Here is a 9,962-nt window from a genome sequence, read left to right as displayed (position 1 = left end):
AGGTACCAGCTTTGAAACCCCTCCTCTCTGGAGGAGTCTCTCTCTCTCTCTCTCTCTCTCTCTCTCTCTCTCTCTCTTTCATCATTTAAATGAAACTTTTTGTTCTTGCCTCCATGTTTCTTGGGTGTTCAATCTCCAACACTGGAGGAATGGAACCTGTTGATAATTTTCAAGATGGATTTCAATAGGACCTGTCTAAAGATAGTTCCTAGTTAAAGTACTTTAAGAGTTTGCTGAAAGACGCAGTGATGATATTTTTACTCTAAACCTAACTTGTTGTGCAGACTCCGGGTTACTTATTTATTTGAGCTGTTTGCCTTCAGGGTGCAGCCTTCTGACCATGCTAGGATTCTTTCTCTTTTACCTTTACTCCCTTGGGGGGAAATGTCTCCTTCCTGTGCCTGAGATATGGGTGCCAGGGGCTCAGGTACTCTGCTTGTCTTGCTTGGTTATTCTCCTTATGTAACAGTGATCCTCATTACCTTTGGAACAGTAGCCCTTGCAGCTTACTTTAAGAGAGACATGTTTTTCTTTTATTCTTCTCTCTCTCTCTCTCCCTCCCTAACCTGGGGGCAGGGAGTAAGATTACCTTGAGTTATCTATTCTTCAAAGGAAGAAGACGTCACCACAAGAACTGGGACGTGACTGTCTCCAAAATTAACAAGTGAGTTTCAACCCATTATTCAGGGCACACTTGGGACCTCCTGCCAGGGCACACCTGGAATGGAGCCTCTGAAGAGCTTCTTTAAAAGCTCTCTGTTTTCCCTGGTGGGCAGAATCAGAGCCTCTGGGACAGGAGTCCCTTGTGTTTTTCCTTTGCTTGCAAAGCAATAAATCTTCTTCTTTTTTTTTTTCTCTCAAAACTATGTCCTTGTTAATGGATTGCCATTGGGGACAAGGACCAAACTTTTGGTAATAACTTGTCTCCAGAATTCACTAGGTTCCTGAAAGATCAGGCAATGGCAGTGACCAAAGGAAGCAGATTAAAAGGGCCACTGAACAAGGCTGTATTTGAGACTCACTCCCAGGCAGAACTTGATCAGACGGACAGAATAGACAGGAGGAGGGTCGGAGGAGAAACGGTGGCGTGGGAGCTTGACAGGACTGGAATTTTATAGGGCTTATGGCAAGAAGTGTAGTGCCAGATTCGTGGGACCCCAATAGACCTCCAGGAGCCAAATTCGATGCAATCCCACAAGAGTCTTTATTGCAAGCTCGAGCCTGGACTCACCACCATTCTTCCTGAGGCAGTGGTCTCAGGGAGTGAGTCCCGGCCCTTTGTCCAGTGAGATTTTATAGGTTTTGGGGGGATACTCTATGCCTCACAAGATCACACAGCAAATCATTTCACATCTCGGGAAAGTCAAACAACAACTCTTAACATTGATAGCACATTCACTGGCAGGAACAAGTTGGGTAGGGGTGATTGGTTAGTACAAGAGGAGGATTCCTTGAACTGATTGGTTTAGGCCATGAGAGGTGTATGTGCTGAAATAAATGGTTTCCCAACATGTTATCAACCACCATAAACTACTGGGGGGGGGGGTCAAACTGGCGTCCCAGGTATTTTCCCTGTCTCATGCTGATTGGTGGTTGCTAGGGGGTTGCTATGGGTCCTCACCTAGCCTAACTGAGTCAGGGACACCTGGTGCCACAGATCTCTCCTGTTATTGGCAGACAAACAACTCAGCAGGGTGGGTATGTGCCTAGAAAGGCTCTGTGGGTTTTTCCAAGGACAAGAGTCATGCCCCCTTCCTTAGGATAGGCCTTGAGTTATCTATTCAGGTAGAAGGTGCTGTTATTTATTTTTTTTTCAAAAGTGGAGTCACATCAGTTTCTCAGAAGGAAAGAGCTTGGGACAGGAAAAGGGATTTTTAGAGTCCCTTGTCCCAATGGAGTTGGTCAGGGGAACTGGCTGAGATCCAGGATTGGCCCGGAGACCCTGCTGATTGACAGGCAGTACCTTGGGTGTCTGGTGGTTGTTTCTTTCACTCCAGAGGCCTGCTTGGTGCTTTGTTCCTAAGTCACCGCCACCCACCTGACAGTTTCATTTTCTGTGATGTCAATTTCTGCTGTTAATCCACAGCCACTCACCTCCACAAGCAGTTATACACCTATTGCTTTGTTTCCATCCTGTAGAGGAACAAACTAATGCTGGATATCCATTCCATTATTTTTTCTATAAAAGTGTTTTATATTCTAGATACAAGTCTTTTAATATATATATATATATATATATATATGATATTAAAATATTTTTTCAGTCTGTAGATTTTCATTTTTAAAGGGGACTTTCTGAAGTGAATTTTTAATTTTAATGGCATTCTATTTTTCAATCCTCCTCCCATTTACTACTCTTGTTTTTACCTCATTCGAGGTCACAAAGATTTTCATCTGTTTTCTATAAAGAAGTATATCATTTTGGCCATCATTTAGGACTATAATACATTTGGATAGAAATTATACATGTGTTAGTTAATGGTCTAAATTCAGATGATTAACTGGTTTTGACAAAATTAAATTCACTGGGCTGGGGAGGATAGTCTTTAAGTAAGTAATGCTTGACAACTGGGTTGTCCACATGCTTAGGGAAGGTCAGGGCATGCTACATAAAATGAGGCTCATTAATAATTGGCATTAGAGGTATTTTCTTAATAAAACAAAGCACAGATTAAATGATATTTTGTATTAGAAGAACTCACAAAGTCCACAGGTCAGCAAAGGAATATAGAAGTTATGATTTCCCTGTGCTCTTATCCAATACAGTTGCAGAAGTGGTCATGAGATTTCTGGGCTCAAAGTATTGGTCTTCATTCCAGCATAGGGATATTAGCCTCCTTTATTATATTTTTGTATCAGTTTAGTCCAAGAGATTAGCTTTATCAATGAAGAAACACAAAGAAAATTGGTGCCAGATTCTGAACTTGGCATGCTGGCTGTTCACAAAAGTGATATGGGGAAATCAGATTCCTTGCATCTGGAGTCCTTGGGACTCATAAGAAGTATTTTCGTCTCCCTAAAAAAGAAAGTCACCTACTCCATGGGGTGTGCTGGGCACAGTCCCTGCCTCTTAGCAAATCATCACACACCACGGGAAAATCATAAAACAACTCTAAAACATGATGAGTGTATCAAGTGGCAGGAAAGAATCTGGAAAGGATTATTGGTTTGTTCAAGGGGTTGACACACTTAAAAATGATTGATGTAATCTGTGGGGGTGTTGCAAGGGGAGTATGTGCCAAGCTGCAGGGCTTCTGGTTTAGATACTGGTCACCATACCTAGGTGGGGGCCATCTGGAATTTTAGATATTTCGATATCTTGGCCTATCTTAGGTGATCACCATCTGCAGCTTTTCTGAGAACTGTTTCCACAGAGCTTTTCTGTGGTATTTTCCTGACTTTAGGACTGCAGGTGGTCGGAGGTTGAGTTTCAGAGCAAAATGAGGTCCCAAGTAGAATGAGGTTGCTTAGGTCTTTCATGGTCACTTTAGAACAATTATGCTCCTTGTATGTCCTGGAGAGGTAAATTTGGGAAAGAAAAGCATATGATAATTTTTAAAACTACAGGAGTAGATGAAATAATTTAGGGTGAAATTATTTGTGGGTAAAAAGAAAAGTCTCAGGAATGAATCCTGAAAAGAGATACCAACATTTAGAGTCTGAACAGAGGAGAAGGAGGGGCCAAGGTAAGGAGACTGAACAGGAGTACTGGGAGGCAGGAGAAAAGGAAGAATGTGCAGTTGTGCAAGTCGAATGAAGAAAATGTTTCAAGAAGGAGAATGTGGTTCACTATGTTGGAGGCTACTTAGACAGCAAATGCAATGAAGGAACTGACCACCAGTTTCAGCAACATTAAGTTCATCAGTACCCCAGTAAGAGCAATTTCCAGGAAGTGTTGTGTGTAAAGGCCAATTAGAAGTCAACACACTATCATCTATGTGTGGAGGAACAGATGGAGAATAGTGAAGAGAGTAACTACACAAAAAGCTTGTTCAAAAATTTTTGGCATACTTTTTGTTCCTCTAAGACTATGTTTGGTACACGAAGCTCCTCAGGTGGGTTGCTGAAGCACATGGGCCTAATTTAATTTTTAATGAGTTCAGAACAGTCCTGTAATTTATTCTTCTACTTCTTTAAAGAAAAGATTCTCCTTAAATCTTCCCACTATTTGGAAATGAAAAGAAACTCAATAACTCATATAATTGCATTTTTCCCTCCACTGTGAGAAACATCAGACATTTTGAGAGAGATGTATCCCCACTAGTTAATATGATTAATATTATTTAAATCAGATATTATATGCAATTTATCTCATGTAGAAGCAGAGCACATTTTTCTATTGCCTCTTATAAATACTTAATGTAATTATTATGTATACTTCCTTTTAGTTTTATGTTCCAGTGAACTATTTGTGCAACTCTAGATCTAGTTCTAAAGAACTATTTATGCCAAGAAAAAATGTGCTGCTCCAGTACTAAAATAGTATTGCCAATATAAAAAAAACAAAGAATTTGTGGCATAAAGATATCAGTTAAAAGGTGTTATAGATAGCATGGCCAAGAGTTTGTTATTGTTGTGATGTTATTTTACTCTACTCCATTTATTAATCTTTAACTCCTAGCACAGATAGTCAAAAATGCGTGATACAGAATAGATCTTCATAAAGCTAAGTGAAATTAGCCAATCCCCAAAAAACAAATGCCGAATGGTTTCTTTGATATAAGGAGTCTGACTCAGAGTGGGGTAGGGAGGGGGAGCATGGGAGGAATAAATGGATGGGGCAGGGGGTTAGCAATGATGGCGGAATGTGATGCACATCATTATCCAAAGTACACGTATGAAGATATGAATTGGTGTGAACATACTTTATATACAAACAGAGATATGAAAAATTGTGCTCTATGTGTGTAATAAGAATTGTACTGCATTCCACTGTCATGTATTTAAAAAATAAAATCAATTAAAAAAAGGAATAGATCTTCAAAATTTTTCGAATGTTTGACTAAACAAAGTGTTTATGGCTCCTACATATTTACACCACCTAAGAACTAGCCTTGTATCTAACACATAATAGGAACTCAATAAATTTTATTGGATGATTGAATAAGTGGATAGGAAGATAAATAAGCAATAAAGGACTCTAGAATATCTTGGTGCTTTGGAAAACCATGTGGACTAATGAATAAGAGGAAATAGAAGAGAACAGTGGCAACAACATAAGACTACATACTAATGAAAAGTCAGAACTACAGTCCAGGCTAAAGCAATTTGTCAAGGAAAAGCAATTTTATTCCCATCTAAAGGATGCATATGGGTAGATTTCTGAGTATTTGGAGTGTTTTTTGAAGATCCAGTTGTCATAAATAAAAAAGAATGTTCTATAACATTCACTGTAAAGGGAGGCTTACGTCCAAGTTGTTTCTGAGTGCAACTTGGCTGTTTTTTCTAGCACAGCTGCCTGTGGGAGAAAGGAAAGAGAAAAACATATACCTATGGATCTCTTCCCATCTACCATCTATTATTTTGCCTGCCAGTTCTCTTGGGAAAAGGTCACATGGATGCTCTTCAAGTGTGTAATCCAGAGGCTAACAATGTGGTGTGATAGCCAGTTTCTATGGAGGCTTCCTGGCATTCATGTTGTTGTGTAATCTTCTCTTGAGTTGGGTGGAATCTAGTGATTTTATCCTAAGGATGACAAAGAAATGTTACTTTTGTAAATAGAAATAATCATGGTTACCATGCTGCTAGCAGATTTCCTTGTTTGCATTGTGTTTGATGAAGCAAATTGCCATGTTGGAGGTGAAAATACAACAAGGAACTGAGGGCAGCCTCCAGTCAATTGTCACTGAACAGCTCAGAACCATTGTCAGTAACATCCAAGGAGCTGAATCTTCCAACAGCCTTGTAAGTGAGCTTGAAGTAGACTATGCCCTAATTGAGTATTCAGATGAGGTCTAAATCCTGGGTGTCACCTTGGTTGACATGAGAAACCCTGAAGCAAAGGACACAGATAAGCCATATCTGAGTTCTTCATGCTCAAAAATTATAAGATAATAATTATTGCAGTTTCGTTTAAGCTGCTATGTTTGGGACAATTTGTTACACAACAACAGAATACTAATACAAGTGGAATCTCAGGCAGTGGTGGAGTGCTGATCTGGTGACTGAGCACAAGCTAAGCCTAGCATTGCACAAGGTCACTGTAAAATCCAGCCATGCATTTCTCTGGGATATTTGGAGTGAATTCATATGGGCACTAAGTCAGGAGAGATCTGGATTCCAGTACTGATTAATTACTAGCTCACGATGTAGTTTTAGATATGTCACTTTATCCCTTTGGGTCTGCCTAGAATATGAAGGTATTAGTTTGGAGCTCTGGCAATTCCAAAGAATCCAGTAGAAAAATGTATTCAAAGTGTCAGAGGTCTTCTGGGGATATCTTTTGGGATAATGTTGACAGTTAAACACTAAATTTCAACAAAGTTAAACATTAACTTTCAAAGTTAAAAACTAACCTTCCAGCTACTGATATACTTCATGACTTATAATGTCACTTAAAACACATGGACTTAGTTGGAAAACATATTGACCTTTCTTGGGCCATGATTCATGTCTTATTTATCCTTATATCTCCCCAAGTGATTGTCACATAGAGGTATAATGGATATTTGTTGGACATATTCATAAATAAATGATGAATGAATGAATGCCAGATGACCACATGCATGCCTTTATGAGTGTCTTAGCCTGCTTGGTACTGCTATAACAAAAATATTAAAGACTGGACAATGTATAATAAATGAAAATTCAGTGGCTAATAGTGCTATAGACTGAAGTCCAGGATTGAGGGGTACATTTGACAAAGTTCTTTTTGCTGCATCATCCTACAACGAGAGAGCAAAAGTAGACCAACTTGTTTTTTATAAAAGGAAACTACTCCCTTGATAATAAAACCACCACGCCTGAAATAATGGCATTAATTCATAAAGGCAGAGCCTTAATGCCTTCACTGGCAACACTTTTGCAGTCCTCACTAAGTTTCTAGCTTATTTATTTGGGAGATACATTCAAACCGCATCGATGGACAAGGTCTAAATGTCTTAGAGGGAAAATGTAAAGCAGACTCAACTTCTTCCCTTTTAATAAAACTAAAACTAAAACTCTTTGCTGCATGTTTTTTACTAAGTTGATATGTGGGCAGGGGGTGATGAGAACTCGATGTAATTCTATGGAACTCAATTAGAGCAGGACCAAGAGCTTTATCCAGAGTCAGAGTATGGAAAATACAGAACTATCCACTATTTATCACTGATGCAACTGACTGGTTGAACTGATTGATTAATCATGTCTCTGTGGCAGAAGCCTCCTATTTATATTTCGTTCACTTATTTTTTCTCTTGTTATGCTTTTATGTTTATTTTATTGGTGCACTCTAATTACACATTATAGTAGAATTTGTCGTTACACATTTGTACATGAAGCCATGTGCAAACCTTTTACACTAACAAAGCACTCTTCTGTTTGCTTCAAACTTGTGTCATAACTGATAGACCACGGCCTTACGATTCAGTTCAAGTATTGAGAAAAATATTCTTTGATGACCCAATGCACCCAAGATTTTAGGATGATTTTTTTTTCTAGCCTTTAGTCCTTGAAAGTCCTCAAGATATGTTCCCTTATCTTATCGTTGAACTACATTTTCTCATAATTATGATTTTTTTCAGCCCACAGGATCATATTTTTTTTCCAGTGGTAATATGTTTTTTAACCCCTCTTCAGTCATTAAAAACCTATCTATTGGGCAATAGTGAGAGAAAAGCTTACTGAAAAAAAAAAGCGTGGAAATGGGGTAGAACAGGAACTCCCTGATTTCTTATTCAAGTTAGCCTAACTCTGCTCTCTTCCTGTATCTGCATTAAGAGTGGATCCTAGGATTCCTCCCTAGTCCAAGAAAATCCTAACCAGAAGGAACCAAAACTCCTGGGAGAAGAATTTCTGGGTCCATACTATTGAATGTCCCTTCTCCAAGAACACCAAGTTCTCTAGAGAAGAAGGAAGCTCAGGATTGTGGACGACTCAGGGACCTCACACTTCCTTAGAGAAACGCAGGAGGCCATCATGTGATTGATGATGAAGGTGCAATTAGAGTGATGTGTCTACAATCCACAGAACACAAAGGTTGGCTGGCAACCTCAGGAAGCATAAAGAAGGAGGCTTTTCCCTAGAGCCTCCAGAGAATTATGGCTCTGCCAGCACCTGAATTTTGGACTTTTAGCTTCACGAACTGTGAAAATAAATTCCTGTTGTTTTAAAGCACAAAATGAAAAACTGTAAACAAACAAAACCATTGAAAGTGACTGATTTGTAGCAGAACATGTGCTAAGATTTAGAGGGGAATTAAGGGTGAACAAGACAGAGCCTTTGCCCTTGAAGAACTACCATTCTAAAATTGAGAACATACTCAAAGAGTTCCTCATATTGCAATTGAGCTGTGGCTTGAGACAGGAAGCCAGAGCCATCTACCCCTAGGATTTGGTCAGAACTGGAATTGTGTTTGGAGACTTGGTATAGCATAGGTTTGAGTTAAATTATTCACCTGGCTCTCATCTTCATCCTCAACTTTTCTTTCTTTCCTCCTCCTTAAAAAAGAATTAAAAACATTCTGCATAAAGATTATATTACTTACTTTTTTCTTTAGACAGCTTTCCTGACATAATTTATATACACTATGATTCACACATTTAAAGTGTAAAATTCAAAGGTTTTTACCTAGCCACAGAGCTGTAAAACTGTCATCACAATGTAATTTTAGAGTATTTCTCACCCCACAAAGACTCCCCACACCCATTGCCAGTAATTACCCATTCTCCACCTTCACCCCTAATCCCGGGCAATCAGTAGTCTGCCTTCTGCATGTCAGTACATAATGTATAATCCTGCATGCAATATTTGATCATGTTTTTAATTTTCCCTTATCACAATGCTTTTAAGGATTATCCTGGTTGTAGCATGTCAGTACTTCATCCTTTTTATTATAAATATATTAGAAACTACAGAAAAGTAAAAAGAAGAAAAGAAACCATACCCAGAGGTAACTCTTGTAAATATGTCCATAAGTTTCTTTCCCACTCTTTTTCTTGTATGGTTTTATGTGCTTGCCTGTGTGTTGTGTATGTGTTTGTGTGTACTTTGCATTGAGTTAATAGCAGATATGATTTTGTATCCTGTTTTTGGCACTTACACTAAAGACTGATTTCTCATGTCATTGATATTCTTTGAAAATATTATGCCCATGTGATATTTCATCATATAAAGGTACTATAAAACACTTAGCTATTTCCTTATTATTGAGTATTTGGGTGATTTTCCATTTTCACTATGAAATTATTATTTATAATCTTGAGTTGAACCTCACAAGAAAACAATAGAATAAATAACAATGTGCAATGGTGTAGGTCTGTTGTAATTTTGTATATTTGGGGTCCTATAAGGCCCTATATTTTATTTCCCATTCCATTCTTAAGGTTCAGGAAATTTTCTGATATCATTTCATTGAAAAGTTTATGCATTCCTTTGGTTTGGATCTCCAAGCCTTCATCTATCCTAATAAATTTTATATTTGATCTTTTTTTATTTTCCCCCATGTTTCTCAGGATTTCTGTTCATAGTTTCTTAGTATCTTTTTTCCATGATCAAGGTTATTTTCAAGATTATATATTTAGTCTTCATTGCCTCAAACTGTAATTCAAGTGGAAGATCACTATTGAAATTATCTTTCACTTCCTATATTTTCTTTTTGATTCAGTCCTTACTTTCTCCTATACCTCAAGATCAGTTAATGCACATTTAAAATTCCTTCTCTGACATCTCTTCCACTTTGGTGTTGAGGGATTTGGTTATTGAAGTATCTTGGTTTCTTTGGGGCAATTTTTTCCCTTGCTTTTTCAGCATACAGAACAAGG

At 38.3% G+C, this 9,962-nt stretch overlaps 1 long non-coding RNA gene across 1 annotated transcript; it reads left to right on the top strand.

Moving 5' to 3' along the window:
- The first annotated feature begins 228 nt into the window (after positions 1–228).
- LOC144368292 (uncharacterized) lies at positions 229–9,328 on the top strand. Its single transcript, XR_013428095.1, has 2 exons — positions 229–664; positions 7,921–9,328. It is a non-coding gene; the product is annotated as an uncharacterized LOC144368292 (long non-coding RNA).
- Positions 9,329–9,962: the final 634 nt, after the last annotated feature.

This window comes from Ictidomys tridecemlineatus, chromosome 11 (assembly GCF_052094955.1).
Source record: "Ictidomys tridecemlineatus isolate mIctTri1 chromosome 11, mIctTri1.hap1, whole genome shotgun sequence".
Taxonomy (NCBI): Eukaryota; Metazoa; Chordata; class Mammalia; order Rodentia; family Sciuridae; genus Ictidomys; species Ictidomys tridecemlineatus.
The sequence above is the reverse complement of the archived record's forward strand: the minus strand, read 5'-3'. Positions and strand labels throughout refer to the sequence as shown.